Here is a 27,901-nt window from a genome sequence, read left to right on the forward strand (position 1 = left end):
GCTAGTACGTGATAAACCCTGAGACTGAGACAGTAGCGCGAGGAACACTTCTGCGAAAGCGAGAGAAACGAATATTTCTTAGTTTTGATTAGCTATGGCCACCTCCATAGCTTCGCAGTTACAAGCTATCAAGACGTTGGTGCAAGCCAACGAAGAACCGCTCAAGAGGCCCTTCACGCGCCCTTCTGTCTTATTTAATCCTAAAGAAGCTGCTGATGTCGATATTGAAACTATTCTAAACATTGCACTTTCAGGTTCATTTAATTTTTCATCGCTGGTTTTCTTTTTCTGTTTGTTTCCCGGGAAAATACCGTGATTTTGCTTTAAATGAATTTTTGCGTTTACGAGGAATATTTAACTGGGAAAATTAGGAGGAAAATGTTAAACATTCTTTTCGTGAATATTTTACCGTATTAAAATTAAAGTACTTAAATTTACAGCTTAGGTTAGTTGTTGTATTAAATTTTAATGCCGTTCTTTTTTCTTGCTAACACGTGAAAGAGTTGCAAATGATTTTGTTTCATTTTAAATTAGTGGAATTCAGTTTTTATTGATAGCAATTGAACATTGTAGATTGGTGACATTCAATGTTATGAAGGGTGTAATTTGGTTTCTATTATTTTGGTTATGAATTTCCACAAGTAAGTTCTTTGGTTGTTGTTGTTTGTTTTTCAGGCCTAGAGGTTCTTATAAGTATGGATGAGCGATTCAGAAACTATAAGAACGATCTATTCAGTTATAAAAGTAAAGATTTAGATAGAGAATTGATGGGTATAGAGGAGAACAATAGGATCGACACATCAATAAGTTCTTACTTACGGTTACTTTCGGTACATCTTCAACAACCTGCATCACTCAAGACCCTTGAGTACTTAATTCGCAGATACAAGTAATTCCAATGTTTAATAGTACTTGCTTAGTTTGAATGTAACTTTTTAATATTCTTAGATGCTATTTTTCTTCCCAGTTATGTGCTTAGAAGTAATGATTTGAATTTCAGGATTCATGTATACAATAGCGAGGAGTTGATTTTATGTGCTCTGCCGTACCATGACACCCATGCATTTGTTCGAATAGTGCAGTTACTTAACCTACGGTGAGGAGTATGTTACTCTTTTAGATTGTTAGATTTGATGTAGTAGGTTTGATGAAATTTGCTTTATTTTGATATCTCTTTCCTTGTCCTGTAGAAATAATAAATGGAAATTTCTCGAAGGCGTTAAAGTCTCAGGTGCACCACCGCCTAGGACAGTCATAGTGCAGCAATGCATTCGTGATATGGGGGTGTTGGAGGTTTTATGCAACTATGTGAGTGTTTGCTCCATTACCAACTGGTAATTTGGTCAATATCTTGTTATATGTGTAATATGATTGACTCTTCTGATGTAGGCATCTCCTACAAAGAAGTTTATGCCTTCAAGTCCTGTGGTCAGCTTTTGTACAGCAGTTGTTGTTGAAACTTTGGGCTCTGTTATGACTATTGATAGTGATGCTGTAAAGAGGATCCTTCCATTCGTGACCTCTGGGCTTCAGCCTGGTACAAAAGGAGGTTCAGATCACAAGGTGATGTGTGAAACAAATTGTTATTGAATAGGGGTTGATATCTGTTATCAACCCTATTTAGCATGATGCTTTCTAATAGATGATACACACTCATATATAATGAAAGGAGACACATAGTGTTTGAATTGCTTATGGAATTTGAACCTTATGCTGATCCATATATGCTTTTATGCTTATTTTAATGTTTACATTTCTTTTTTCTGTGTTTTTGGCATGTATGTTTCAATTTTTTTTCTTTATTATAAGAATAAAGGTGTATATTTGTGCTAATCTTATCTAGGTTTTCTTTGTTGTTTTGAAGTTTTTTTCTGAATGTTCAGAATATTCAAGTTGTGAGTTGTATTCTGCTGTTACTTTTAATTTCTAATGGAAACTCCGCCTTTTTTTTTTTTTTTGTGTAGGCTGGTGCTTTGATGATTGTTGCTTTGCTATCAAACAAAGTTGCATTGTCTCCAAAACTTGTCAAAAGTTTGATTCGCTCAATAGCTGAGATAGCTAGTGAAGATGTAAAAGAGTTGACTGACCTGCAGTGGTTTCGGTTGTCAAGGATGGCTTTAATTAACCTTGTTCAGGTACTTTTATCCATAAGATGAATCAATTTATGTATCGATAGCATTAGTTACAACTACATTGCTAAGTTTCTTATGAAATATTACAACACACACGCACACAAATGCAAACACACCTTTAAAATGTCCTGCTTCTTAAGTATTTTTTAATTTTGAGCTGTCCTGATTCATAAATGTATAGGTCTATGGGCACTGTTCTATTTGTAATACTTCTATTTATATAAGTTTTCTTAAGTTTCTTCAAAACCCAAAAAAAAAAAAAAAAAAAAAAAAAAAAGAAAAGAAAAGAAAAAAAGAAAAACAAAAGGAAAAACAAAAAAAGAAAATAGAAGAAATAATAATGGTTATAATTGTTTTAAGTGTGTATTCGAAGACTGAAGAAAAAGTTATTGTGTTTAGAGAAGTAGACTCGAATTTTGTCTCTCAGCCATTTTTTGTTTTATTTCGTTTATAATTTTGACAACTCGTAATTTTGATGCGAAAAGCAAAACACACACACACACACAAAGGTGAAAACAAACAAATTTAGCAGTGCTTTTTGTTAATTTGTGATGTTTCTTAAATATGGTTGATTTTGATTGTGTTTAATTGCAATTATTTTCGCGGTTTTGTCCTTCACTTTGGTTTCCGTAAATTTTTTCCTTGTCAGTTGCAACCTGTGGATGTGTTTCCAAAGAAGGCCATAGACATTTTGAAGGAAATCAGGTAAGCCCCGAGCATTCTCTGACATTTTCTGCATCCATTATCTAGTGGTGGAGTTAGAAACTTCATTCAGAGGTGGTAATAATGCATTTGGGTTTAGGGGACGGAAGTACTAATTTTTTATTGGAGACTAATATCCAAATTGGATTGATTTCATAATTTGAAGTTCCATCATCCCATAGTAATTTGTGAAGCAGGTAAAATAATCAACAAGATTAAGGCTATTTAAAAACTAAGATTTGTGATTGCATCTAGTTTTCAGACATTATGATGCATTTAAGAGTCTTGGTGTAATTGGAATCTCGGCCAAAAAAGAAAGAAGAAAAAAAAATAGTGAAATTTGTTTAGACTTATACCAATTCTTAAGATTGTATCCGATTAATCTTTTTAAAGCACTCATCCATACACTTTTGTTCATTTTTATTTTTGATAAGAAACTAGAGGCTTTGTATTGAAATGAAGAAGATGAAGAGATCATTTTTGGACCATAAAAAACCAAAAACTGAAAGGGAAATAAGTCTTTACAATTAGCTTTAGTAATCGTCCCTCTCTTGAATAAAAAAAGCCTGCAATTATGTGACATCAACTTGCAACCCCCTCTTAATTGATATTTAAAAACAAAAAAGAAGAGTTGAAATTTCTTAGTAATAGAAGCCAAAAGGAAAGAAAAAAAGAAAACTTTATCCTACGACTTACTGCTGTTTCTTACCAAAATCCAATTATTTTGTTCTAGTCAAATCACTCAACATATATCTGAAATAACAAATTCTCCAAGGAGTTTGGCTTTCTTTCCTCCAAATCCAACGACATTCTCCGTAAAACTTGAAACACAAGAACTTGGAATAGGACATTTTAATTTTGACTTATTTTTTGTGGACTTCTGGTTCACATATTTGTAGCTTTTTCCTTTTAATAAATTTTTTAGTGTTTTATCAATGAAAAAAGAAAAAAAGAATTTCATGGTCACTGGGCCTATGCTGGCTCTCTGCCACTGTTTGTATCTTTCGATTATTTCCTTTATTTGGATTTCCTAAGGTTATTTATTCCTGTGTCTTTGGAAGGGATATTGCTGGTGTTCTTTTGGGATTGTCTAAGGAGTACAATATTGATAAATTCCTTGCTTTGCTTTTGGAATCTCTGGTTGACTACAGGTGTGGAAGTGTTAATTTTTTTTTTTTCGATTGTCTCTGCAAACCTGTATCTTTCCTGTTCATCACTTGAAATTCATTTTTATTTGACGTGCAGTTCCTCCGATGACTTGTGCCATCTTGCTTTGATATCGATAATAGAGAAAGTTCCTTTAAATAATTTAGTTGATCATGTGACCTCTAAGGTTCTCTTGTCCTGTCTGAGGTTGTCACAGAAGGATAACAATTTAGCATCCTCAGGTAATATGCATATGGACCTTTTATTGTGTGGTTTGTCATTTTGCAGATCCTTCAATTTTTTTTGAGGTTTTATTTTACAACTTTGTTGAATATTCAAAATTTCCTACTTTTGGTTGTTTAGTCATTATTTTTTTAGCATCAAATTGAAAAGCAAATAGTCCAAATATTTTTCTACCATTAAATGTTTTGGCTGTTCATCTTAATTCTTACCACGATTTGGATTGTTTATTAGGCAGCTGGGCCAAGAAAATCTTGCTTGTTATTAATATGAAATATCCTTCTGAATTACGTGGAGCAGTTCACAAATTTCTGGAGGTCTGTCTCCAACTTGTTCTTTTCTTGCGTTGAATTTTAGATATGAGTTTATGATCCTTTGTCTCTTTTTTTGACAGAATACTAAGGTGCAATCCAATAAAGAAGACACAGTACATGAAGTTTTGTGTAAAATGTTGGATGGGAATGTTGATATGTCGGATGCTATCTCAGATTCAAAAATATGGTTTGCATTGCACCACCCAAAGGTATGTTCGATGGAGGTCCATTAGAATTATGAACTTATTACTTGTCAACATGTGCTCAAATCTTCTTGTACTGGTGTAATGGGAAATAGGCTGAGGTTCGACGTGCTACACTTTCTGGTTTGAGCTCAGCTGGAATTCTGAAAGCAAAGGCTGTTGACACGCAGGTACTTTCATTTTACTTTACTATATTATTACCTTGTTCAATGTTAGTAATTCTGAAGAGTCAGTAACATGTCCTATGTATTAGTAATATATAATTATCTGATTGGGTTATTATCAAATTATATCTTTTGATACGAAGCAATGCTAACTTGTATTACATGAGATGGTACATACAAAAACTGAACATGCTGTCCAGTAAAAGTAGAGACTTCCTTGAAAGGATGCAAAAATGACATTTGCAGTTAGCATAGAACAGACTCAAAAACTAAGACTGCTAGGACTATGTGCTCTCGAAACAAACTCAAACTTCACCACATTAATCGAACACCCTTTCTAAATATAGATGGATGAAGAAGAATGATGAATCCTGAAATATTTTAAAAATAGAGACCAAAGAGAAACTAGAACTTACTCTATCCCCAAAAGATATTTGAATTTTTAATTAATTATATATATTGTGTTGGCATTATTTTGTTTAATGCCTTGATTGTACTTACTTTTACGTTAAGAAATATTGTTTGAGTTTTCAAGTTGATATTTTTTTTCTTTTTCTAGCTGTTGTAAACTGCTATTTTTTGAATTATTTCTCCCTTTTTATTTACTTTTAATTTTTTTTGATAGTAAAATAAGCACTGTATTATAATAATAAAAGAATAATGTGATACATTTCAAGTTTGTAATAACTCTTGCGTCATAGTGATGTGGCTTCAATAAAAGGTTGGCATATCATTTTTAAGGGATTTGTTAATATGTGCCCTTTAGGGCACACATTATGGGCACTTTGAAACAAAAAATTGTTTATATCAATGTGCTACTTATAAGAAGACAAAATAAACATTCACTGATGTATCAGTATCATAATTTTTTTAAATTTTAGTGTAAATGCCCTTGGGGAATATCTTAAGATCACCCTTGCTTTATTATTTCATCTTCCAAATCACATTCCAAAGTAAAATCACATTGCTTGGGATATAAAAGGGGATAGTATACATTATGGTTCTTATACATGTATATTTTAGCCTGTCTTTGTATAGGGTGGATGTCCCTTGTTAGGGTTTTGTCTGTGTTGTTGTCTGCTTTCTACATTTGTATCTTTTCCTTTGAATAATGATTAATACAATTTCCTTGCTTAACACCAAGGTTTGGCTTGGCGGTAAAGGCCTTTGGTTTAACTGAGATGTTAAGATTTGGAATGAGAATTTTTGTGTGAGAGATTGGAGACAAAGTGTTATGTGTGTGCATTTGTATCTGTTAAATTGTGTCCACATCTTGGAATACCACTTGTCATATACAGATTTTCCAATTAAAGAACTTAATTCTTGTCTTTCCTATTGTCAGAGGCTTGTAACAATCCAAGACGCCATATTGCGCCAACTTCATGATGATGATCTATCTGTTGTTCACGCAGCTCTGTCTGTTGACGGTTTGTCTGAAATGATAAGTTCTGTTGATCTTCTTGAAGCATTGGATAATGTGCTTAAGAGATGTGTTATTATTCTGATCTCAAGTGAGTATAGTTTTTGTAAATGCTATGGCATTGATAGTTTATTGGTTTATCTATGCTTATCATTTCTGCTTTTTATTTTAGCTGGTGTGAAATGCTCTGTTAATATGTGTTTGTATTTGTTTGGCTTAGAGCTACTGTAGTGTTAACTCTCTTTGGTTTTAACTGCATTCTTGTTCACTTGCTAATGATGATATATGTTTGAATCTCTTTGGTGTAAATTGTAACTTGCTTGTCAAGATCTTTGACTCTTCTTAGTTTATATTCCTTATTATCTTAGAGAAAGACATAAAGTGACTCTTCAAGTAAAGATTTTGATTCATAATTCCTTTGAAAGAAGTCTTGGGACATTCTTGATCTTAAGCATGAAGTAGGTAACCCACTTTCGATATAAAAAATACTTAATAGTAATTTGGCCCTGCATGTGCTGCAATTACATGTTCTAACTACTTTTTTTTTCTCTTAGTTTGTTGAAAAAAATTGAATCATATTTGCTGAAAGTTGTGCTCTTCAGATCTGTCTGATTTTAACTTATTGTTTCTGCTTGCAGGCATTTCTGATAAAATTACTCTAGCTGGTGATGTTGCTGTTTTGTGCCTGAAGATTGCCTCTACCTTTCATAATCACAATGATTATTCTAGAAAACTCTCTGCCATGATGTTTCCGTTACTGCTTATTCTGCCAAAGGTATCTTGCTTGTGTTTATTTTTGGTTTCTAAAGTCATATTGCAACTAATTAAAGCATCACGAATTTGTTTTACTGTTGATTTTTTTTTTCATTTGTGATTCTGCAGACACAGAAAACAAATTTAAAGGTTCTGGAGTTAGTGATGGAGCAAAAGTTGCCATTTTATCAGAATCTTGCTGTTGTTTCAAGTGAGCGAAAGGTAGACATATGCATGTGTTCTTATAATCTGCTGATTATTTGGTTTAACTTCTTGAGCCTTTTTTTAAAGCAGAGTTGGGCATTGGCCCATTAGTCCTTAAGTTTTTTTTTGAATTGTGGCGTAAAAGTCGGTGAGAAAATTTTCATTTCTGTGTAAATTCATTACTATTTAAGGTTCCCTTGTATCTTGATTTTGACTTTTTGGGACTTTCACAAGTAATAATAGAAAACAAAGGTGATTCAAAATTCTGGAACTAATTCTGTCTCCATCTATGTAGATAATTCATATTTTGAACTTTGCCTTACTTTCATCATTGCTTTAATTTAAGCTCTCCATAATAGATGGAGAAATTAATAGTTTTTGTGGGTTGTTATCGCACACCTTAAGATTTTGGTTTTAAAGTGTGGAGATTCTTTAGCTCTCCATGGTCTTAAGTTTCTTTTAAAGGTGGTTGCCTTAATTTTTATTTCTCCCCCATGTTTTAGTTTGTCTGAAGGAAGAGAAGAATCAAGTTCTGGCATTTAATTTAATTACCTATTCATCTTTTGGATAATTATCTCTGAACCGATTAACCAATTTGATATCAATAGGTTAACCTCATGTTTTCCAATAGATGTGCTCATGAGGTTGCCCACTTCTTGATATATGTAGGACATTGCTGTAGGTTAAGAATATTTAATGCAGCCATTGTGAAGCTTACATGCAGAGCATTAAAGGCAGCTGATTTTCATATATACACACACACATATATATGTTTCTTCTATCTTCATATATTATTTATATATTAATACATTAGTTCAGTAGTTAATGGCTAAATGATTCTGAAATTATGATCCGGTGAAAAACACAGAAATCGGAACCTGGAAGCATATCTTCCGCTAATATGGAGATTGTAAGCAGTTTGGCAGAAGCCTTCTCCAAGCATCCTGATGAGTATTTGTCCTTGCTTGCTGAGAGTTGTAGAGATTTCAAATTGTCGAAGACACTGTTCTTTTTGGTTTTGATGCAGTCGTTGCTGATGAAGAATAATAGTATGTGGTCCATTATTCACTCTAAAATGCAAATATTGTACTAGTACCTTTTGTTTATCTGGTTATCCATGTCTTGTTGGATATTTTGTACTGATTTTATTCTATCTCAGAATATACTTTTTTTTGGATATAGTGTTCATCGTCTTCTAGTAATTTTGCTATATAATACTGAGAGGTTTTATTATATTCTTTTGAATTTTAGGAAGTGATCTTTCTTTAGAATTTTTTCAAACTTGCTTTTCCATTCTGAGGACTGAGTGGGAAGCTTTTGCACATGCTACTGATGGTTATGTGAAAGAGGTACGAGTTTATTGGCTGAATTAGTCTCTCATTATACTTCCTATTTTACATATATAATGATATCAATGATCGACTTTTTGTCAATTGGATGTGACACTTATTTTTTTGGTCGACAGTTCAATGCAGAAATGTTCTCTTGGGATTGCAGAAGATTTTTAGATCAGCTGTTGAACGCTGATCTTGAGGAGTTAAATACAAAAATCTTAGTGTGCACATTCTGGAGGTTACTTGAGGCATTTATTTCGACAATGCCTGCACATGTGTTGCTGGTTGGTTCTCTTCCCTGCTCTGGTGGCAAGTCATTGCTTCCATATTTTTTCTTTACTTTATTATTATTTGTATTGTCATTACTAATGCTTTGCACTTTCAGGATGCTGATGAAGGGTGGTTTAGCAGACTCCAAGACTTGTTTGTCTTTTTTGCGAGCTCAAATTTGAAACATGTTTTCAAGGAACACCGCCAATACCTTGTTTCAAAATGCAAAGTCTCTCTTGTTCGTTTCTTGTCTAGACTTTTTACTGAAGAAGGTGCTTACTTTTGCTTCTTTCTATGCTCTCTTGTTTTCTCTAATCCTTTTAGAAGAACAGTGTCATATCTGATTATCTTTTGGGTATGAATGTACCAATGCATCTTCATCTTTTTCTACTTAACAAGAGAAACATTTTGTGTCAATCAGAATCTCTTAAAATAAAACAATTCTTGTCTTGTATCTTGGTGATGGATCTTTGGCAAATGTTTAAAAAGTTAATCTTATCGGGATATGTCGTTTGATTGTTTTGCTTCTTTACATTCACTTTTTGTTCCTTGTTTTAGTTTTTCTTTTTAAAATTTTCACAAGATTAAGCTTTTCTTTGATCTTCATAGATTGCAAAATTGGCTTTCTTAACTTAGTCACATCTTCATAAATTTTCTAAAGATTATGTTAATGTCTTCTTATATCTTTTCCTTGATACCACCTTTTGTTTATTGGCCAAATTAAGACATGAAAAAGAATTTTAGTTTCCTCTTTTTGATTCACTGTATGAAATTTGGTAGACTAGAGAAAATGTAATACTTAAGGTAGCTAAATGACCGCATGATTGAGGTAGGCAGAATGAAGTGAAAATTCACAGATTGAGAATGTATTCTTGGTAGCTTATACTGTTCTGAATAACTTATTCAATGGTCTTAAAGTGTTCGTGGCTGCAGTTTTTGTTTGTTTACTTCTTGTTGCATTGTATTGTATGAACTTGGCAATTTTATCCTTGCTTATGCTTTTGTGAGTGGTTTGTCTTAGATACTTAATGGTTTCTCATTATCATTTTTTAAAATTTGTTTTTTGCTTTATAAATAAAAAACAGATGGAAAAGGCATTCTATACTGTTTTCAGAAAGCAGGATTTGTAGAAAAAGAAGTTCATTTCCCAAACAGTGGTGTCAATTTTTAAATTTTTTATTTAAACGATATATATTAATTTTCAGAAAATCAATAAACACGAAAAGTCTTATTTTATTTCTGCAAAATGCTAGTACCAGACACACTGTTGTTGTTTTTGTTCTTGGATACTGTTTTCCAAATACTCCATTTAAGAACACAACTGAGGAAAATCATAAAGAGAAAGAACAGAGAGGAAAACAAGTAGAATTCGTGGGGGCCCTACATCAAAATTGTTCTTAAACTACAAAATCCAGTTTCTCATTTTCATTTAAAACAGTTTTAGAAGTAATTTTATATCATATTACTGTGCGTTCTTGTACTTAGTCTGTTTTTGGGGTTTGTTATGAGCTGATTTTCTTTTCACTGACAAATAGTTTGTACGAGACATCAGAGATTAATATTTATTTTGGATGTAATATTTTAGAAATGTATTAGAACATAATATAACGTCTAATTTGTCATTATTTTGTTGAAGGGTTAGTTGACAGTAGCTCTTTCTGATGATGGGCATTTCATTTTGCAGATGTTCCTCATGCTGTCCAAATTGAGAGTCTCCACTGTTTTGCATTCCTTTGTTTTCAGTCAGATGATAGATTGTTGTTTGAACTTCTGGCTGAATTTCCTTTAGTTCTTGTTCCACTGGCCAATGATAACCAGGTACCACTGGATCTTTCTTTACCACCTCTTGCTTTTTGATGATTGCATCGACGCTCTTTCAGTAATGTCTTTGACACTCTTTTCAAATGCTCTTGCCTGGTAGTTTTCAAAGTGTTGAATTGTGTTTATTTTTCTTCATTTAGTTGTTAGGTATAAAGAGGCATCACTGTCTGATTTTTATGTTACACCGTTTCTCTTTCCAGGATACAAGATTTGCTGCCATGGGCTGCATTGAGGGGCTATATGCACTATGGCGACGTGTTGACTTCTCTAGCAAGAAAAATGGTATCCTTGCCATGGCATTGTATTTTGCATGTCCCAAATGCCCTTATTTTTGGCTGTATAATAATTATTGAATGGGTCAATGACAGGAAATGCTGCAATTTGGAGTCATTTTCTTGATGAACTTTTGGGCTTGATGGTTCAGCAAAAAAGGCTTATATTATCAGACAAAAATTTTCTTGCTTCCTTTATGACGTCTTTGCTTGGCTCGTCCTCAGATGTACTCTTAGTGCCACAAAATATTGAACAAAGGTATTCCGGTAATGCGTACAAAATTGCTGACCATCATTATCATCCTTCAATGCATTTGTGCTATAAATTAATTGATGCTTCTCTAAAAATTGTTGCTTTCTGACTTGCCCATTTTAACACTGTTTAATTTATATGTTTATTCTTATTAGACTTTTTAATTATTAATTATTGGTGTTTTTCTTGAAAATTTTGGTGATGTTCATTTGTGAGGAGCAAGCGTTTCATTGTAGGAGTAGGCTGGGGTGAGGGAACTGGATCCTTTGTGCCCTCAAAATTGTTGGCCACCGTCATTATCTTTCAGTTTTTATAATAACATTCTGTTTTGTGATTTGGTGGTTTTTCAATGGAAACTTGTACTATTTTTTTTTTTTTTTTTAAATGCATATTTAGTTTCTGAAGTTTTCCTATTGATTTGTTTTTTCTTTACTGAAAGTGCTTAATAATCCTGGCTGTTTACCTTAAACACTCTTTCAGGTTTGATCAACCTACAAAAGCAAAGATTCTTGCTTTCATCTTGGGTTCTTCTCTAAGACTTTCTGCATTTGGGAAGGTTTGCCCTCTTAGATCTGTTTCTTTGCAAATATGATTATCAGATTCTATTAATTCATGTGGAATAGATGTTATGTTTCAGGTTCTGATCATTATTCTCTTACACATAAATGAGTTTGATTGTGAAAATGTTGATTGGATTTTTTTTTTTTTTTTGGGCAGCTAATGATTCTTTCATTGCTGAAAGGACTGGGCAGTGCAATTATGCATGTTAAAGATGTCAGGTCTTTTTTGTCTCTACTTCTGGAAAGGCGCAGTCAGTACTTTTTCGAGCTTAATAAGTCATCTCAGAGATTGTCCAAAATTGAAATTAAAATTTTGTGCCTTCTTTTGGAGGTAAATATATGGTTTTCCCATTTTAATTCTTTTACATTTTAATATTATGTGTTTGATTTGAATCCTGTCTACTGCCTGTAACAGAGCTGTTGTGCTACACTCTCCTTGTTTGATGAGCACGATCTAAAGGGCTATTTGTTGAAAGCTTTGCAAGTAAGAATGTGTTTGTAAAGTTTAGGTTCTGGTCTTTATTATTAATGCATTTACTTTCGTTTTTGTTAACATTTCCCTTTGCATTGTTTTCCTTTCAGGTGGATTTTAGGTCTCTAGAAGACCCTGCTATTGTTGAACCTTGTATTACTGTTCTGAAAAAGCTAAGAAATTAACTTTATAGTGGGTTGACAACTGAGATGCAGGTACCTTTATTCATATGTTGGTTTATTCTTTGGAATATGTTTTCTGAATTTGAGCTTCCCAAGGTAGTTATTTGTGCTCTTGTGGCATAATACTAACATATACTCTGGTGTGCCATGGCAGCTTGTCATTTTAAGCATGTGTTCTTTTGAATTGAAGGGAAACTACTTGCATTTTCGTATCCTTTTTTGTTTATGTAGCATTCTGTAACCTTTCTGTGAGGTTAATTTAGAAGTAAATGACACATGTAACGCCATTAACTGTTAATTTAATGCTTTGACATGGTTCAAAATGTCTTTTCTGAACCTTACATGTCTGCCTGTGAATAATCTCCCAATAATCTGCCATCTCTTCCAGCATCCTATATACTTCATATAGGTTTCGTGATAAACAAAACTCATTGTACTTCAGTTACGAAAAAAAGTTAAACTCTTAGTTAAATTTTTTATAAAGAGTGTATACTTTCATCTGAGTAGCTTATTTTGCTTTTTCTGACATTAACATTGACTGTTCTGCCCTTTTTTGTGAGAATTTTACGTCATCTGAAGTCAAAATTGATGGGTGTTACATGTGTGTGTGTGTGTTTCTTTTGCTGTTATGTCTACTGTTTTTGCTACTATTCTCTAGATTTAAGCCCTGAATATAATGTTATGTTATGAATTTGCATACTGGATATTTTTTGCTCTGATTTCTATCATTAGATTTATCATTCAATAGAGCTTAAAAGACAACATTGTTTGATTTGTTTAATGGTTTTTCTTTCATGGGTGCAACCTAATTATATTCTTCTGTCAAGCAGGAGTGTTTACTTCGTCACCTGGTACTGCTGTTTCGGCATGCTAATGGTGATGTACAATGTGCAACTCGAGAGGCCCTACTTCGATTGAATGTTTGTTCTTTATGCCTACTTTGTTTAAGTTATATTTTATTTTATTTTAATTCTTGGCAGCATTTTGTCTCTGTAAAAGACTATGAATAGACATATAATTTATTTCTATTTTCCACTAGCCATTTGATAATATGGAATAATAGAATAGATCTAAAGGGTGCTTATTTTGCGGTAATTTATATCCTTTTTGGGTGAATTTTGTTGTAGTTTTTTGAGCTCGAAGGATCTTATTAATAATTATTCAATTCCACCTTTAAGTTGTGTTTGTGTTTCTTTGAAATGATTGATTCCTTCTGTAAAATTTCCAAGAGAAAGAAACTCATTTTGTTGACTGCAATAGGAAATGCTTGATTAGTCTGAGAGAGAATTTAAGGATTCTTTTATTTTTGGCTTTAAACTTGATGGAATAATTTGCATAGTGCTAGGCTTCTCTTGGAGAGTCTTTTCTCCTTGTCTGTATATGCAATATATTATTAATTGATTGGCACGGTATTGGATGTTGCAGATTACTTGCTCCACAGTAGCTCGGATACTTGATCCTATTTTGAAACAGGAAAATCTGGTAATGGGATCAGCCTATGGGAAAAAGAAAATGAAATTAGATGGAAAACAGAAGTCCACCCTGCATATGGATATGATTTATGAAGGAGAAAGTGCTCTTTCGTTTCTTAGCTCTCTGCTTGACATACTGCTACTTAAGAAAGATATATTAAACAGGTCTATTTTTTTAACTGCATCTGGTTCAGAACTTTAATCTTGAGAGCTATGGTTGATGATCAATGATGTCAATTAGACTAACTGCTTTGGATTTAATCTTTTTAGGGATTCTCTTTTAGGGCCCTTATTTAAGCTTCTTCGCAAGGTCTTTTTGGATAACTGGCTAAATGGTGATGTTCTTGCTAAAGATGAGAAGCGGATCGAAGCTTCATTTGCCATTTCTCAGACCATTTCAAGCACACTGAATCACATTCAGCAGACTCTGTTAATAGTGCTGGAAGGCACTTTTTCTTCACTCACAATTGCTATTCCTTTAAAGGTTTGACCTATTTATTGCTCCATGAAAATGTTGATTAAGGATTCTAACATGTGTTCATATCTGCCATTTCACTTTTTGTTTTCATTCTTGTAATTCTGTTTGTCACATCTTTCATGCCAGGATGACATAGTTAATGTTATAGACATTAAATTGTTGGTTGAATGTGCTCGTTCTGCAAATGATGGGGTCACTCGGAATCATGTATTTTCACTGTTATCTGGAATTGCAAAGGTTGTTCCAGACAAACTATTGGAGCATATATTAGATATACTTGCTGTTATTGGAGAATCAACAGTTTCTCAGGTTCGTTGATCTCTATATTTCAATGAAGTTGCAACCTTGGTTTTTTATGTGCAAAAAAAGTGATATTTTCAGTTATAATTTTAATTTAACATATTGGTACTTTGATCTGAAAGAATTTAAAATGTTATTAAACCCTGAAAAATCTCCTTTACAGATTATATCTGTTTGGCAGAAGAGTTACTTGAACTACGATTTGCCCTCATTTACTATGTTGGATATGGCTTCTATATTAAAACTTGTTTTATACCCCAGTGTATTGTTTAATGTTATCTACATTGTTCATGTTTGTCTATACAGAGTGATAGCCATTCCCAACGTGTTTTTGAGGATCTCATATCGCAATTGTCCCCTGTTGGCTATCGAAATCTAACAACAAGGACGAATTGCTTCAGGTAATTTTATCAAAAAGTTTTTTGTTACAAGCCCTTGCTCCAATTGTGATAGTTGTTTGTGTTCTGATCTGCTAATTTTATCTTAGGTTTTTGTGAATGTGTTGCCTGAGTTGCTAAGCACAGAGGCTGTCAATTGTTGTCTACCTATTAAGTATTATTTAGACTCACATTTTAGTATTCCTGTTGGTTCTGTAGTTTCTATTAAAGTTGATATGCTTTTCTTCGACTTTGGGAGATGTGATAGTTTGGCTTCATTGCTGTTTCTCCTTTTCCGATCCTAGTTCTAGGAAAGGATCATCTTGCCTTGTGTTCACACAGTTCAGATAATTTTACACTTTCGCACAAAGAGAGTGGGAGTATGCTTTTGCTGTGCAAATATGTGAGCAAATTCATGGTCATATGGCTTCCTTCGCTTGTTATGATGCTTCAACAAATGGGATTGGTAATTTGGAAGTAATTTTTATGGAATTGCTACTTGCAATGCAATTCGTTTTGCACAAAATGCAAGATCCAGAATTTGCATTTAAGCGTGAATTAACTGAAATTCAGATAGCTTCAGGTAAAAATTCATCTGCTTCTGATTATTGAACTAGCATTTGTTAGTAGAAGAAGGTATTGGATCAGTTTCTGAATTTTGGGGTTGGTTTTTTTTTTTTTGTTTTTTTTTTCAACTGAGGGAATTTGGTGGTCAAATGTCATGAGAAAGCTTGGGGACTTCTTTTATATGGTAAGTATAAGATTTAAAACAACTTAGGAACCACAATGCCATTTGACCCCTGTATTCTTGACATGTCCTGAGCACCTTCAACCTTGTCTTGCAGTCCGTAATTTGAATTACTGGGTAATAGGGGCAAAAGCAGAACATGGTACATACTATGCAGTCTTTGAAGTTAGTAGTTCCAGGATTTGGTATTGCTTTATGTTGACACTACTGCTTTTACAACCAGTCAAAAAAAATTTGATTTATACTACCAACCTCAATGAAACTTAATTTTTTTTAATGATTTAAATAAATATGATGGATATATTTTCATGGGATTTGCATCGTCCTCATCAACAGTTGTTTGTTATATATTTTTTCCGTGGCTGTATTTTGGGTACGCAAGGAGAACCTGGTTTTGTGACGTCATCAGGTTTTTATTTTTTTGAGCATGTTTTTGTTGATTGCTTGTCTACTCTTCAAACTACTTCCTTGTAAATCAAATTCTTTTGAACATAGTTTTTTCTGAAAGAAAAAAATAATCTTGATGGAGTAACAGAAGTTTCTCTTGCATGGTGGAATACGTTTTTTTTTTTCTTTTTTTTTGCTGTTTGTTAAATACTTTGCTTTTTTTTTTTTTTTTTTTAATAGGAAACACACACACACACATGTTAAAAAAAAATTGAGCGAAATGGATTTGATGACTTTGTCAACAGTTGACACAAATAATCAACGGGTAAGATATCCTTTGGATCTTGTGCTCAGACTTTGAGAAAGAAATCTACTGATCTCTGTAAGCATGCTGTTACAACTGCATACCACTTCTGTGGTAAACAGATTCTTCTTTGACCTTCTGATCCTACACAATAACATAAATTGACTTATGAACGACAGAGAGATATTCTATGTTGCTTTCTTTATAGTTCGTTGTCTGTCCTTTTTATAGGGAGTGCAATCATCAAGGTTACTACACATATTGCTCTGGCCTGTGTGTGATCAGTAGGAATGCTGCTGCATAATATCTCAGTCAACTGTAATTTCGTTCATTTGTGAGTTTTAATCTTATGGGCATTTGACTATGCAGAGTAACTTGAAGAACTTATGAGCAGATTGTTTTCCTCTTACAATATGTTGACAGACGAAGAAAGCAACTAAGTGTTCCTGTTGCTATTAGAAAAGAATTAAGGAGTGTATGCATGCTGTCTTGAGGAATATTACGATGGTCATGATCCCCTCTGCATACTTTCAAAGCATCATTAATTTGCTTAGGAATGCTGATGGCAATGTGAGGAAGAAGTATGTGGTTGCTTAATGCATTTTGTGATCTAACTTCTGTATAAAAGGCGTTAGACAAATTTTTTAACTGGTTGATATGTTAGAAACATCAATTTTCGGTGGGAAGTGTCTTGGAAATCATTGCCTTTTATGCTCATCAGCACCGAATGCTATTACTTTTGGTTAAACAAGTGTATACTCTACTAGTGGATGCATACGCTTTAAGGGATTTTGTTACTATTCCTTTCTACCTATTTTTTCATATTAGTTCATTTTTAATGTAGAAAGTTGTACTTGTAACAGCTCTTGGGCTTTTATGTGACAGTGAAGGGTCATGAGTCAGTTAAACCAAAGCACAGGGGGAAAGAACTAACCAAATTCAAATAGTCATTGGCTTCATCTGGATGAGAATGCTTTTGAATCTTTCAATAGGATGTGCTTGGAAATTGTTCAATAGTTGATGACTCCGTTGTAGAATCAATGTTTCATTAAAAGTGGCTGCAGTTACAACTTTGAGGTTTTGGCCAATAGGTTTCCCTCTTATCATTCGTCTTCAACATGTGCCTTGCATCTGTTACAAACAGTATTAGTTCACAGAACCTGGCTATCTCTTCTAGTGTCTCCGAACAACTGTGCTTTGATCAATGTGCTTGGGCCAAGGCATTGGTGGAGCTGCCTTGTATAATGGAGAATGTGATAAAGAAGTCACAGGAAATCTCTACCACTATTGACTCAAAAAATGATGCTGATGATACGTAGCTCTGAGAGAATCTCTGATGGCATCTATTCTTATCACCTTTGAGGTGGTGATAACAGCTTGGTGGTTTTCTAAATCCATATCTTGGAGATATTACAGAAATTTTGGTGCTTCGTCCTGAATTATGTGGGGATCAGATCCAAAACTGAAATGGAAAGCTGATGCAGTTCGAAGGCTCCTCACTGAGAAAATCCCTGTAGGTTTCCTCACAAGAATTTTGATTTTGACTTTTGACTGAAAGTTTTTTATGCATCTTTTATGCATTCTTTGCAATTTATAAATGCTTGGCCTTTGTTCTACAGGTTCGACTTGCTCTGCCACCTTGCTGAAAATATATGTTGGTGCGGTTGATGCTGGTGATGCAAGCTTGGTAATTGCTTTCGAAATGCTAGGAAATGTTGTTGGGAGAATGGTAGATCATCCTTGGTGGTTTCCATGGAAGATTTTTGACCAGTGCTTGATTGCTCTTGATCTTCGCCGCCAACACCTGTTTCGTTCAAAATATTGATATTGTAGAAAGAGTGTCTTCACAACAATGATTGCTCTTACATGAATTAACGGAGACTATGTTTAGGCCTCTTTTTATCAAAGTGTGAATGGGCAGAGTCAGAAGTGGAAGACATTGTCTCTATGGGAAGCAAAAGTATAGAAAGGGCAATAACTTTCTAGGGCCTTGTAAATAAACTTGCTGAGAATCACCGGTAAGTCAACTAATTTTATTTGTTTCTGTCATGGCATATGTTTAGCTTTCCAGATTTCAATGATCTTGATATTTGTTCTGGCTTAGCCTCATGGATATAGCTGAGAATTTGTTGGTTAAACTGTTATGGCCTAAATTATTTAGATTTAGACATTATGATTGTCATGACTGCATGTTTTCTCAAAAAAATGACACATTTTATATTGGTAGAAGGTGGATTTATGACCTAGGTGTGCTGGGATTAAATCTACCAAATCATTATCTTCCTATACAATTGACAGTGTGTATGTGCACGTGTGTGGTGTGTGTGTGTGTGTGTGTGTGAGGTAAATTTTTCCCAGCTAAGTAGTAGTTATTCTGTATTTTAGAAATTTACTTATTTCTTTCAGATTTTAAATAGGAGCATAGCATTTTCTCATTGATTCATGTCACTAAATGCAGGTCTTTTGTTGTCCCTTATTTCAAGTACTTACTTGAGGGTTGTGTTCGCATCTTACTGACACTGGAGATGTAAACACTGCTAATTTGACTCGTAAAAAAAGAAGGCTAGGACTGTGGAAGCAGGCACTGTAAAAGAGCAGAACAGTTCATACCAATTAATAACTGGCAGCTCAGGGCTTTGGTCTAATCGTCATTACATAAATGTTTCTCTATGATACTGGGAGCCTGAAGTTTCTTATTCCTCAAATTTTCAGGCTAGTCAATCTCTACCTATTCTGCTACATGGAATTCATTATAATTAGTGTATGGCAACTGTTAGAATGGTGCTCTAACTGACAATAAAAATCTCAGTCCTCAAGCTTTTTGTGTCAGATCTTAATTTTTTTTGGAGCAGCTAATTGTGAAGTTGGATTTTGCGGCCAAACTTCTTGTTATCTCAATATTAGATATCCCTTGATGTGCTATATTTTTACCAGTGGTACCTTGGTGAATTGCTGCTTGATCCTTCCATTGGCAATCTTAATTTTTAAATTACCTACTTCTACAAATCTTAATCAAGGGGACTAGTACCTTGGCATTAAGATTTGGGTTCATAATTTTCCAATTGTTTTACACAATTAAGGTTTATTAACTGCTAACCCTGGTTTATCTACCAAGATATCCCCGAGATTAACCATGCAGTTGATACTGAATCTGTACTCAAATTCCTAGATCCTTATACAATTTGGCCAGCTGATTTCATATTGTAGAACATAATATTCTATAGTTACCTTGGGAGATACAATCGTATTGGTTATATATATTGTTTGGGAGTATTCTAGATACTGAGCTCCAGAGAAGTTAAATCTTAATTATGCTTACTAAAGGAGGATCTTTTCCTTTGTTACAGAATATGTTTCCACGTAAAAATTAACATTTTAATGTTTCTTTTGTGGGCTGTCTTGGTTTAACTATGGTATAGTTGGAGAGAGTTTTTTCTGATTTGTCTCTAAAAACTTTCTACTATTACAGTGACGATTTCATACGGGACCTCTATCATAGTGGAAACTTAGGTAGTTCCTCTTCTTGATTCTTTCACCTTTTGTTCCTTGTTTTGCTTTTATTGAATATTGAAAGGTGCCTTGTGTGTTTTTGCAGGTTCTATTGAACCTATTGTTTCGCAGCTCATAGCAGAACCATCAGTTGATCTGGAAGAACATGTGAATGTACCATCTTGCAGGAAGTTGATGACTTGCTGGTTGTTTGTATTGGTCAGTGGCTGTTGCTGCAGGAACTGACCTTCGTGTGGAAACCCCTGAACCATGAGGTAGTTTTTGATATCTGATTCGTCTGTGCTCCTGTAGGAAGGTTAATCCCTCATGAATTTTAAATCCCTGATTTGATACTCTGCAATAAGACTTTGGGACCTTAACTTTAAGTATCTAAATGTGATCCTGAAAGTTCAGAACTAGGAAGATATAACCAGCCTCAGTGTCTTGAAGCATTTTTAGGCGGTTTTCCCTTGACGGCTCAGCCTTCAATCCTTTTGGAACAATTTCTTTACTTGACTTACTATTTGCTTAATGTGGCTTTTATTTGCATTCGAAACCCAGTTTGATTATCATGTCAAGTTGTGCATGTGATGTCCATATTCATTCTCACATTTAAAGTGTTTTCTGAATACCTGAGAGACTTAGTTCCACTTTTATATTTAGCACTACAAATTCTACTTGATGAGTAAAGATTTGCTTTTTTTAATTTATTTTTAAAATTCCTATTTTATGTAAGTATTGAAATTGAAAATTTGAATCATTGCAGGTATTAATGCAAACTCGTAGTGAGAAGGTGCGGTCTCGTATTCTGGGGTTGAGAATTGTGAAGTACTTTGTTGATAACTTAAAGGAAGAATATCTGGTTTTGCTGGCGGAAACACTACCCTTCCTTGGTGAATTGCTAGAGGATGTAGAGTTACCTGTCAAATCTCTTGCTCAAGATATTATAAAGGAAATGGAGTCAATGAGCGGCGAAAGCCTTCAACAATACCTCTGATGTAGTTTGCCTTTTACACATTCAATTTTGTCATCCAAATGCGATAGCAGAGCCAATGTATTCAGCTTCCAAGTTTTTGAGGAGGAACTGTAAATTAATAGTCAGTTATATGTTTTGTAGTTCCATTCAAAACCAACTGTGGTTCAAGCTCAGTTGGTTGCAGTGTAAAACAGGCCCAGGGTTTTTAAGTATTTATATGTAGTTTTGTAAGAATTTATATGGTTGGGATAAGTAAATACCAAATGAGTAAAATTTTTCCTTGTTTTGTTGTGCATTTGAGCAAAACCATCTTTCATGTTTAATGTGACCATTTATTTCAGAAATATTAATCTGGTTTTAATTCTTCCCTTGTTATCTACTCCTAAATTAATATAATATAATTTGGGAATTGCATCACTTGCTTGTAATTACCGATGACGGCCAGAAATCACTTTTAAGATAATAATAATATAAAATAGCATGCAGTAAAAACAATGAAATAGTCACTAAAGTATCTTCCAAAAAGAGAAGTACGTTCAAATAATTTCAGTTTGTTCTTTATGTTCTTGTCTTATATAAGTAAACTCTAATAAGACAAACTATATCCAGTTAACTTTTTTCAAGAATAAGATCGAAGTTCTTAAATTGAAAAACCATCTTGTATGCATGTATTCTAAATATAAGAGCCAAATTATCATTCTTTCCATGTTAAAACAGCAAATATAAATATAAACTGGGTGGTCATGATGACGATGATAATAATAAATGTTCAACCCCGTTTATGCAAAGGTGGATTCGGGGTGGCTAGAGCCAGCCAAGAAGATGATGATGAAGCTGAGGAGCATCCCCTTCTCTTCTGCTCACAATCCATTAATATTTCCTTTCTTTCACCTCCCACGGTTTGCCTCATAGCATCCTCTTGCTTTTCAGGTTGTAACTGTAACAAAAAGCATGCCAACTTTAATATATATCATCTTCAATACATAGTAAAAAAAACTGATGATAAAAATGAAATTGAGATACGCGATGAAGTTATACGTACAAATGAAATAGCAGTGGTGGTCGTCTCATTTTGGTTGTTTGGAAATACATTGAGGTTAATAAGAGAAGTTTTGGCACTGGTATTAATGGTAACAGCAGTAGTTGTCTTTTCCACAAACTGGGTCTGGGTGGTGGTGGTTTCAGAAGGAAAAGAATGATTACTCAAAGTGACAGCAATGGGGCGCTTCTCAGGCCGTGGCTTGACCAGGGATATTGAATGATTTCCCATTTGGGGAAGGTCGGGAGAGAGGAGGAGGTGTGGTGGTGAGGTGGAGGAAGAGGAAACTGAGGGAGGTGTTGAGACCATAATGAGATCTTCAAGAGGGACTACATCCTTAACCGACATTGCCATGTCTGGCCACATAAAACTCCCCTGTGGCCTACATATCTTGAAGCCGCTCTTTAGTCTTTCTATTTTGGCGGCTTTCTCTTCTGGTATTATTGCTTTTGTCATAGTCGCAGGTGATATTGTTGATCCCATTTGTAGTAACGGTGCTAGGGTTGATTTTGATTTGTATGTTTCCTCCATTGATGATTTTAGCTTCTCCATTAGAACCTGGATGATTACCATTAATTTATGCAATGTATGAATTTAGTTAAAGCTTTAAACATAGACACCATAAATAACCAATCATCACTAAAATATTAACTAATTATTACTAACAAATGTTTGTTAATCATGTCCAGCATTAATTATTGTAACATTAATCACCACATGTTTTCAATTATCGGACAAAGATTCAAAAGCAGATAAACATATTTGGTCTATCGTCATTACATAAATGTTTTTCTATGATACTGGAGCCTGAAGTTTTGATTCCTCAAATTTTCATAGTCATCTCTACTATTCTGCTACATGGAATTCATTATTAATTAGTGTATGGCAACTATTAGAATGGTGCTCTAACTGACAAATAAAATCTCAGTCCTCAAGCTTTTTGTGTCAGATCTTAATTTTTTTTGGAGCAGCTAATTGTGAAGTTGATTTGCGGCCAAACTTCTTGTTATCTCAATATTAGATATTCCCTTATGTGCTATATATTTTACCAGTGGTACCTTGGTGAATTGCTGCTTGATCCTTCCATTGGCAATCTTAATTTTTAATTACCTACTCTACAAATCTTAATCAAGGGGGACTAGTACCTTTGCATAAGATTTGGGTTCATAATTTCCTAATTGTTTTACACAATTAAGGTTTATACTGCTAACCCTGGTTTATCTACCAAGATATCCCCGAGATTAACCATGCAGTTGATACTGAAAATCTGTACTCAAATTCCTAGATCCTTAACAATTTGGCCACGGATTTCATATTGTAGAACATAATATTCTATAGTTACCTTGGAGATACAATCGTATTGGTTATATATTGTTTAGGGAGTATTCTAGATACTGAGCTCCAGAGAAGTTAAATCTTAATTATGCTTCTAAGGAGGATCTTTTTCCTTTGTTACAGAATATGTTTCCACTGTAAAAATTAACATTTAAATGTTTCTTTGTGGGCTGTCTTGGTTTAACTATGGTATAGTTGGAAAGTTTTTTCTGATTTGTCTCTAAAAACTTTCTACTATTAACAGTGACGATTTCATACGGGACCTCTTAATCATAGTGGAACTTAGTGTAGTTCCCTTCTTGATTCTTCACCTTTTGTTCCTTGTTTGTTGCTTTTATTGAATATGAAAGTGCCTTGTGTGTTTTTGCAGGTTCTATTGAAACCATTGTTTCGCAGCTCATAGCAGAACCATCAGTTGATCTGGAAGAACATGTGAATGTACCATCTGTGCAGGAAGTTGATGACTTGCTGGTTGTTTGTATGGTCAGATGCTGTTGCTGCAGGAACTGACCTTCTGTGGAAACCCCTGACCATGAGGTGAGTTTTTGATATCTGATTCGTCTGTGCTCCTGTAGAAGGTTAATCCCTCATGAATTTTAAATGCCCTGATTTGATACTCTGCAATAAGACTTTGGGACCTTAACTTTAAGTATCTAAATGTGATCCTGAAAGTTCGAACTAGGAGAATAACCAGCCATCATTGTCATTGGAACATTTATTAGGGCGGTTTTCCCTTGACGGCTCAGCCTTCATACTTTTGGAATCAATTTCTTTACTTACGTACATATTTTGTTAATGTAGCTTTTATTTGCATTCGACCCATTTTGATTATCATGTCATTTGTGCATGTGATTGTCCATATTCATTCTCACATTTTAAAGTGTTTTCTTGAATACCTGGAGAGACTTAGTTCCACTTTTATATTTAGCACTACAACATTCATATGTGGGGATCAGATCCAAAACTGAAAGTGAAAGCTGATGCAGTTCGAAGGCTCCTCACTGAGAAAATCCCTGTAGGTTTCCTCACAAGAATTTTGATTATTGACTTTTGACTGAAAGTTTTTTATGCATCTTTTATGCATTCTTTGCAATTAATATAAAATGCTTGGCCTTTGTTCTACAGGTTCGACTTGCTCTGCCACCTTTGCTGAAAATATATGTTGGTGCTGTTGATGCTGGTGATGCAAGCTTGGTAATTGCTTTCGAAATGCTAGGAAATGTTGTTGGGAGAATGGATAGATCATCTATTGGTGGTTTCCATGGAAAGATTTTTGACCAGTGCTTGATTGCTCTTGATCTTCGCCGCCAACACCGTGTTTCGGTTCAAAATATTGATATTGTAGAAAAGAGTGTCTTCACAACAATGATTGCTCTTACAATGAAATTAACGGAGACTATGTTTAGGCCTCTTTTTATCATAAGTGTAGAATGGGCAGAGTCAGAAGTGGAAGACATTGTCTCTATGGGAAGCAAAAGTATAGAAAGGGCAATAACTTTCTATGGCCTTGTAAATAAACTTGCTGAGAATCACCGGTAAGTCAACTAATTTTATTTGTTTCTGTCATGGCATATGTTTAGCTTTCCAGATTTCAATGATCTTGATATTTGTTCTGGCTTAGCCTCATGGATATAGCTGAGAATTTGTTGGTTAAACTGTTATGGCCTAAATTATTTAGATTTAGACATTATGATGTGTCAATGACTGCATGTTTCTCAAAAAAAATGAGCACATTTTATAATTGGATAGAAGGTGGGATTTTATGACCTAGGTGTGCTGGGATTAAATCTACCAAAATCATTTATCTTCCTATACAATTGTACAGTGTGTATGTGCACGTGTGTGTGTGTGTGTGTGTGTGTGTGTGTGAGAGTAAATTTTTCCCAGCTAAGTAGTAGTTATTCTGTATTTTAGAAATTTACTTATTTCTTTCAGATTTTAAAATAGGAGCATAGCATTTTCTCATTGATTCATGTCACCTAAATGCAGGTCTTTGTTTGTCCCTTATTTCAAGTACTTACTTGAGGGTTGTGTTCGGCATCTTACTGACACTGGAGATGTAAACACTGCTAATTTGACTCGTAAAAAAAAGAAGGCTAGGACTGTGGAAGCAGGCACTGTAAAAGAGCAGAACAGTTCATTACCAATTAATAACTGGCAGCTCAGGGCTTTGGTCATATCGTCATTACATAAATGTTTTCTCTATGATACTGGGAGCCTGAAGTTTCTTGATTCCTCAAATTTTCAGGCTAGTCAATCTACCTATTCTGCTACATGGAATTCATTATTAATTAGTGTATGGCAACTAGTTAGAATGGTGCTCTAACTGACAAATAAAAATCTCAGTCCTCAAGCTTTTTGTGTCAGATCTAATTTTTGGAGCAGCTAATTGTGAAGTTGGATTTGCGGCCAAACTTCTTGTTATCTCAATATTAGATATTCCCTTGATGTGCTATATTTTACCAGTGGTACCTTGGTGAATTGCTGCTTGATCCTTCCATTGGCAACTTAATTTTAAATTACCTACTTCTACAAATCTTAATCAAGGGGGACTAGTACCTTTGCATTAAGATTTGGGTTCATAATTTTCCTAATTGTTTTACACAATTAAGGTTTATTAACTGCTAACCTGGTTTTCTACCAGATATCCCCGAGATTAACCATGCAGTTGATACTGAAAATCTGTACTCAAATTCCTAGATCCTTATAACAATTTGGCCAGCTGATTTCATATTGTAGAACATAATATTCATAGTTACCTTGGAGATACAATCGTATTGGTTATTATATTGTTTAGGGAGTATTCTAGATACTGAGCTCCAGAGAAGTTAAATCTTAATTATGCTTACTAAAGGAGGATCTTTTCCTTTGTTACAGAATATGTTTCCACTGTAAAAATTAACATTTTAAATGTTTCTTTTGTGGTGTCTTGGTTTAACTATGGTATAGTTGGAGAGAGTTTTTTCTGATTTGTTCTAAAAACTTTTACTATTAACAGTGACGATTTCATACGGGACCTCTTAATCATAGTGGAAACTTAGTGTAGTTCCTCTTCTTGATTCTTTCACCTTTTGTTCTTGTTGCTTTTATGAATATTGAAAGTGCCTGTGTGTTTTTTGCAGGTTCATTGAAACCTATTGTTTCGCAGCTCATAGCAGAACCATCAGTTGATGGAAGAACATGTGAATGTACCATCTGTGCAGGAAGTTGATGACTTGCTGGTTGTTTGTATTGGTCAGATGGCTGTTGCTGCAGGAAATGACCTTCTGTGGAAAACCTGAACCATGAGGTGGAGTTTTTGATACTGATTGTCTGTGCTCCTGTAGGAAGGTTAACCTCATGAATTTTAATGCCCTGATTTGATACTTGCAATAAGACTTTGGGACCTTAACTTTAGTATCTAAATGTGATCCTGAAAGTTCAGGAACTAGGAAGATATAACCAGCCATCAGTGTCATTGGAAGCATTTATAGGGCGGTTTTCCCTTGACGGCTCAGCCTTCAATACTTTTGGAATCAATTTTTACTTGACTACATATTTTGCTTAATGTAGCTTTTATTTGCATTCGAAACCCAGTTTGATTATCATGTCAAGTTGTGCATGTGATTGTCCATATTCATTCTCACATTTTAAAGTGTTTTCTTGAATATCTGGAGAGACTTAGTTCCACTTTATATTTAGCACTACAAATTCTACTTGGATGATTATAAGATTTGCTTTTTTTAATTTATTTAAAATTCCTCTTTTATGTAAGTATTGAAATTGGAAATTTGAATCATTGCAGGTATTAATGCAAACTCGTAGTGAGAAGGTGCGGTCTCGTATTCTGGGGTTGGAATTGTGAAGTACTTTGTTGATAACTTAAGGAAGAATATCTGGTTTTGCTGGCGGAAACACTACCCTTCCTTGGTGAATTGCTAGAGGATGTAGAGTTACCTGTCAAATCTCTTCTCAAGATATTATAAAGGAAATGGAGTCAATGAGCGGCGAAAGCCTTCAACAATACCTCTGATGTAGTTTGCTTTTACACATTCAATTTTGTCATCCAAATGCGATAGCAGAGCCAATGTATTCAGCTTCCAAGTTTTTGAGGAGGAACTGTAAATTAATAGTCAGTTATATGTTTTGTAGTTCCATTCAAAAACACTGTGGTTCAAGCTCAGTTGGTTGCAGTGTAAAACAGGCCGGGTTTTTAAGTATTTATATGTGTTTGTAAGAATTTATAGGTTGGGATAAGTAAATACAAATGAGTAAAATTTTCCTTGTTTGTTTGTGCTTTGAGCAAAACCATCTTTCATGGTTAATGTGACCATTTATTTCAGAAATATTAATCTGGTTTTAATTCTTCCTTGTTATCTACTCCTAAATTAATATAATATATTGGGAATTGCATACTTGCTTGTAATTACCGATGACGGCCAGAAATCACTTTTAAGATAATATAATAAAATAGAGCATGCAGTAAAAACAATGAAATAGTCACTAAGTATCTTCCAAAAAGAGAAGTACGTTCAAATAATTTCAGTTTGTTCTTTATGTTCTTGTCTTATATAA

The 27,901-nt window shown here is 34.1% G+C and overlaps 1 pseudogene; it reads left to right on the top strand.

Annotated features, from left to right (window-relative positions):
• LOC116133622 lies at nt 1–27,359 on the top strand (annotated as a pseudogene).
• Nucleotides 27,360–27,901: the final 542 nt, after the last annotated feature.

This window comes from Pistacia vera, unplaced genomic scaffold, assembly GCF_008641045.1.
Source record: "Pistacia vera cultivar Batoury unplaced genomic scaffold, PisVer_v2 Contig271, whole genome shotgun sequence".
Taxonomy (NCBI): domain Eukaryota; kingdom Viridiplantae; phylum Streptophyta; class Magnoliopsida; order Sapindales; family Anacardiaceae; genus Pistacia; species Pistacia vera.